This window comes from Vipera ursinii (assembly GCF_947247035.1).
Source record: "Vipera ursinii genome assembly, chromosome: 1".
Classification (NCBI taxonomy): domain Eukaryota; kingdom Metazoa; phylum Chordata; class Lepidosauria; order Squamata; family Viperidae; genus Vipera; species Vipera ursinii.
This window is the reverse complement of record NC_139512.1, coordinates 153,511,526-153,517,972: the sequence shown is the minus strand read 5'-3', so window position 1 is coordinate 153,517,972 and position 6,447 is coordinate 153,511,526.

The window sequence follows — 6,447 nt, the reverse complement described above, 5'->3', positions numbered from 1 at the left end:
GAGGTAAAATGCGGGTATAGCTGTTTCCTAAGGAACAATCCAGGCACTGTCTGTCAAAACCCCATTATAGAACTGTATAGATTTTAGAATGATAAAAGGAACGGGGGGGGGGAAAGCGGGGCACAGAAGGATGGGGGGGATTTTTAACATGAAAAACCCGTGTGGTCTGGAGCTGCCCTGCAAGTTTGGGTTTTGAGTTAAGGCAAACTCAAAGAAAACTTTGGATTGCTAGCATTAAACTGTTATAAATATTTCCTTTTGTTGCCTAACTAAAAGACTTTCTGACGTACAGTTGCAAGGGGCAGATCTCATCTGCATTTTATTTCCAGGAACTGCTTCCGGTAGTGATGTGGAAGGTTGTAATTTTCCAACAAAAGATGTTGACTTAAAAAGAGGAGTAGCGTGAAATTGGACTTGGGATCACTGTGACTTAGTAGAACCATTAAGTCTGAGGTGCAAAATGCTAAGATTTCTTTTTGCAAGAACATTTAAGAATATGTGGGATGTAATCTTAAGCTGGCTTGAGCTATTATGGGCATGGGATGTGATAAAGAAAACTTTGGATTGCTAGCATTAAACTGTTATCAATATTTCCTTTTGTTGCCTAACTAAAACACTCTTTCTGACGTACGTGGTAATGCTTACTCTGAAGAAACTGTTTAATTTCATAAATCACAGAAAAGTAAGTCTCCCTTGTATATAATCAGTAAATATATGGAAGTTTTGATAATTATTAGGAGTTATTAGATGCAGAGAGCAGTATTTATATGTGTTGTGCTATCTACTTCTGTCAGAAATCAGGAAGTACATAAGTAACACAATTTTCTGTACCATACATAGTCTGTAAATGCATTTTTGCTATTAAAGAACAACTCTGATAGGAACAGCTACATATCTAGTAGCATTGGAAAACCATTTCTACTGTACTTGTCAGTCCATAATTAACCTGAATGGATCCAGATCCCAAACCATATAATTTGAAATATTTTGCCATGTGTATGGATCCTAATCAAATACTTTGGCCACCTAATGAGAAGGAAGGACTCACTGGAGAAGAGTCTAATGCTGGGAAAGGTTGAGGGCAAGAGAAGAAGGGGACGACAGAGAATGAGGTGGCTGGATGGAGTCACTGAAGCAGTAGGCGTGAGCTTAAACGGACTCCAGAAGATGGTAGAGGACAGGAAGGCCTGGAGGAACGTTGTCTATGGGGTTGTGATGGGTCGGACACGACTTTGCAACTAACAACAACGGATCCTAATCTGACAATTTTAAATCCTAAATAATATATCATTAGTTACTAAAACCATTCTATTTAGGTTATTGTTGCTTTCATTAAATTGAATGTCAGAGAACTGGGCCACTTCCATCCCTGTTTGGTCCATGGTGGGGGGTGGCAGTGAGGGCAGCAACCCTCCACTGTCCCTCATATGGCCCTTTGAGAAGATTAATTGTTTACCCTGTGTTAGAGCAACACTCAGTATTCATAAATTTGTTTGGTCACTAAGTTACATGATGGCATATAATAATTATCAGTATTCTATAACCTATATTACCATGTAGATAGGTTTGATGCTCTATTTTGCTTTCTTTTCTTTCTTTTTGTGCTAACTGGAGAATGCTATACCAGGCTTAACAAGATAACTCACTCATTCTCTGGCCATCTGTTGAACTCAAACAATAAATGATGTGTTTGTTTCCTAATGTAAATGAAGGCTTTTCTTGGAAAAGCGGTTTTAAGCTATACTTCATGTAATTCTTATAGCTGAAAACGCTCACTTCTCTTTCCCAAATTTAACCAGAAGTGTAATTGGAGAAAGTTTTTTCTAATTTTTTAGAATAGCACTACTTATTGCATGATACAAATTATATCAATATGAGGTAATACAACAGCTTTGGATTGAGAGAACTATGAACATTTCACAGCCAACCTGTAGGATCTCTGCATGTAAACTTTTATTGTGTTTGCCAACGCTGCTTGCTCAGCCATTTATATGGGCTTGCCACCTGCCTTGACAACTATATTTACTATTTATACAAATGGGATTGACATTAGAATTCATAGTAATTTGTCCCCCATTTTGGCTCATTTGCAAACAATATCTATATCCTACATTGAAATAAATACAAAAATGCTTTCTTCCAAAACATCCAGAGTTTGAGGTAATTTGGTATTTCTGCTCATTGCATTAAGTATTTTTGTTAATTGGTATTGTAATACTATGCCAGCAGACTATAGCATCTGTTGTGCCACTAGATGGCATCCATTTACATCAAATTAATTTTAAAAAATTAAACATAGCTACTCCTGAAAGGTAGGGATGTGGTGGCTCAGTGGGTTAGGACACTGAGCTTGTCGATCAAAAGGTCGGCAGTTTGGCGGGTCGAATCCCGAGTGCCATGTAACAGAGTGAGCGCCTGTTCCATGTCCCAGCTTCTGCCAACCTAGCAGTTCGAAAGCACGTAAAAATGCAAGTAGAAAAATAGGGACCAGTACGGTGGGAAGGTAACAGCGTTCCGTGCGCCTTTGGCGTCTAGTCATGCCAGCCACATGACCACGGAGACGTTCTCAGACAAGCGCTGGCTCTTCGGCTTTGAAACGGAGATGAGCACCAGCCCCTAGAGTCGGAAACGACTAGCACACATGTGCGGGGGAACCTTTACCTTTACTCTTGAAAGATTTCTGTTCTCTCATAAGATCCCAGACATTTTTAATGTAAAGGTTTTAATAAATTGTTCTTCTAATTGTAAATATAATGAATGGTATTGGCATGGGATATCATAAGAAATCATGCAGATGTATAGTTATACAAGCTCTCCTTAAAATATGCAAATAATGAACATCTTCATTCATACAGATCCTGTTTTCTAAAAAGTTAAATGAGGCTTTCAACAAATTATTGCAGTTTTCTGTCCACAGCTCCAGCCAGTCAGTCACATTTCATTCCACAGTGCTATTGCATTCCTCCTCCCATCTGACTTTCTATCTAAAAGTCTTTCAGCATTGTGTTTTTATTGTTTTGTTTTTAAGAATTTTTATAATTTGGGCTTTAGGTCTCTTGTGTCCTCAGTAAAGTGCTGTTTGACTAAAAGAGAACCAGCAATTGTAAGAATTGTGGTTATTAATATGGTAATATAAAAGTAGAACCTGCAACAAAACATTTGCAAAATTGAGTACTGTGCTCAGAATTATGGCTAATCCATGCTTTGTCCACACATTTCCCCGCTTTTTAATATCCAGTATTCTGGGATCACTGAGCAGTTAAGTTCTTATTATACAACAAATCAGTTTACTACTGCATTTATCCCATTTTCTTGGTTCACACAATATATTGAATCACATACTGACCAATTGCACTAATGTTTGCATGAAACAGTAGGCTATTAAAAAGCTATAATTGAAATTAACCAAGCTTAATGTAATGTAATGTAATGTAATCACAAGGATTTGTTTAACTGAATTGGTTAGCTTTATAAAATTCATGTCTTAAGGTCTTTGAGAGGTGCTGCTCTTTCTACTCAGCCACTATGAAACATACTGTTGGCAGAATTATGAGAATGGCCTTCTTGGTATCTGCTCTAAGTTTTAGAAGTCCCTGTGAGGAAGATCACACTAGTTTCATATATTATCTTTTTGCTAGAAGCTAATGTGTTTAATTAGACAAGCCTTGAAATTTAGACTGACTTTTGATGAAGCAGATTTTAATGGTGTTATGTAATTTATTTCAGTCTTAAGCACATTTTAAGCAGAAAAACCAAAAGCAAGATACCACTACATGTCGCTTGCTGCATCTGAGAATAACACCTCTATTAAGTAAAATAGCAACCATACATTTTTTCCAACTTTAAATGTAAGTAAGAGCAACTATTTGAATATCATTGGTGGCTGGCTCTCTAGCAGTTTATGTCATCTTCCATGAATGGGAGACGGGAGTTGTCAGGAATTTGTGGCATCCATGGCAACCAAGGGCTTGTCTCAAGTTACCCTGACACAAACTATTGTGGTGCAGCCATGATAGTAGTATTCACCTTGGAGGAATTCATTATCTGAGGATAAAGGACATCAATATCAGTCTGTTGTCATGGTTCATTTGCTGGAATTCACAGTCAGCACCAAACTCCATAGGGGGATTGGTCTGCTCCATGCACCTTCTGGATCCACTTTATTTCCAATGGGCACTTAGGGAATTTCCCAGCAACCATGCAGATAACTCTTGGATAGATTGGCTGAACTTTGGAGGATCAAGATAGGCAAGGCTTTTAATGGAGTTGCTCTGAAGTGGCCTGACTCTGTTGCAGATCCAAGAGGGTCTTTTCCAAATACTGGGGGGTCTTTATGGGGGAGAGCACTGGAAGAGAAGATGACTAAAATATTATCAGACATAGGCATGAGCCCTTTTCCATGGTTACTACATTCTCAGAGGACCTTCTAGCAGCATTAATTACAAGACTGAGACTTTTGGAGGCTTTAGGAACTTCTGCCTGAGCAATTTGCTAAGCATTTTGAGGATAATATCTCTTGAAGTAAACTAAGCTGGGATCACCCAATAAATATTAGAATTCTCTTGATATCAAATTGTGAAACCTTGATAAGCTTTTCTCTCTCCCTTTTATACTCTGGATCAGTCTGAATTTCTTCCTTGCCCTTTCCTATCTTACTGGGCTAAGCTGATGCTTTTATAATACAGTAGGTGTTGCGTATTTTCTTCAAGACCATCTGAATCCTTCTCTATACTCTTATACTGGATCTGAGTTGGATGGTAGATGGGCCGATACTGATGAGATGATAGAAATAATGTTTTGCCAAGTAATTTGAGACTTTTCAAGCCTGTGACACCTGAGGAAGTTGACAGTATCCTCTGTAGCATGAGCTCAGCCACCTGCAAGTTAGAGCGTTGCTCTTCTTGGATAATACAAGAAGCCATAGAGGACACAAAAGGGCAAAGATTCAAGGAGGTAATAAATATGTCTTTGGCGGAAAGACATGGCCTTGAAGGAGGTAGTTAAATGTCCCTTAAAAATTTATCTTTGACCCAGCCATCTTGGGGAACTGTTAATAATAATAATAATAATAATAATAATAATAATAATAATAATAATAATAATAATAATAATAATAATAATAATAATAATTTTATTTATATACCGCCCTTCTCCCGAAGGACTCAGGGCGGTGAACAGGGCAGATATATAAAAAATACAAAAATACAAAAGTTAAAAAAAAATTAAACATATGCCCAACTAAAAACAGTAAATACATATATTAAAAATGACAATAAAAACCCAACCCATCCCCCATCAGGCCAGGCCGGCTTGTTCAAATAAGAGTGTCTTCAGATTGCGATGGAAGGAGCGAAGGTCGGGCGCCATCCGGAGCTCAACCGGCAACCGATTCCATAGCTCCGGGGTGCCCACAGAGAAGGACCTCCCCCTGGGGGCCACCAATCGACATTCTCTGATCGGTGGCACCCTGAGGAGGCCCTCTCTGTGGGAGCGCACAGGGCGGAGGAAAGTTGATGCCAGTCTCCAACCTGCTACTTTTGAATAAGTTGTTGCGATGATAGTTGTGTTCCAACTATAGAGTATCCTAGCTGATAGACAGATTATCTCAATCTCTCTTAATCAGGGTTTATACATTGGTAACTTTAAAAAAATATTTAAAAATACATTATAGAAATAAAACTAATACAAACTATAAAAAGGAAAAAAGAAAAGAAACATGCAAAGAAAAAAATGAAGTAAAAGGAGAAAGAATCAAAATAAAGTATAAACAACTTTAACAACTTATTACTATCTCTTAAAGTATAACAATCTCTTCATCCTGCATCTCATCACATTCTCTGTAAATCTTTAAAATATCATCCATCCTAATTAGCAAAAGTCCAGTAATGATTACCAGAAATAACAGTATATTCTTTTTTTAACTTGATCGAATAAAGTGATTAAATCCCTTCCTTTTATGTTTATATCTCATTTTCTATCTTTAATCAAATTCCCATACTTCATAATTCCAATCTAATCAATATTCAATTTATTGCAGTCATAGGTAAAGGTAAGGTAAAGGTTCCCCTGCACATGCGTGCTAGTCGTTTCCAACTCTAGGGGCCAGTGCTCATCTCCGTTTCAAAGCCGAAGAGCCAGCGCTTGTCCGAGGACGTCTCCGTGGTCACGTGGCCAGCATGACTAGACGCCAAAGGCGCACGGAACACCTTCCCACCGTAGTGGTCCCTATTTTTCTACTTGCATTTTTACGTGCTTTCGAACTGCTAGGTTGGCAGAAGCTGGGACGAGTAACAGGCGCTCACTCTGTTATGTGGCACTCGGGATTCGACCCGCCAAACTGCCGACCTTCTGATCGACAAGCTCAGGTCCTAACCCACTGAGCCACCGCGGCCCTTATTGCAGTCATAGACCAGTATAAATAATAAATAAAATAAAATTTAAGACGTT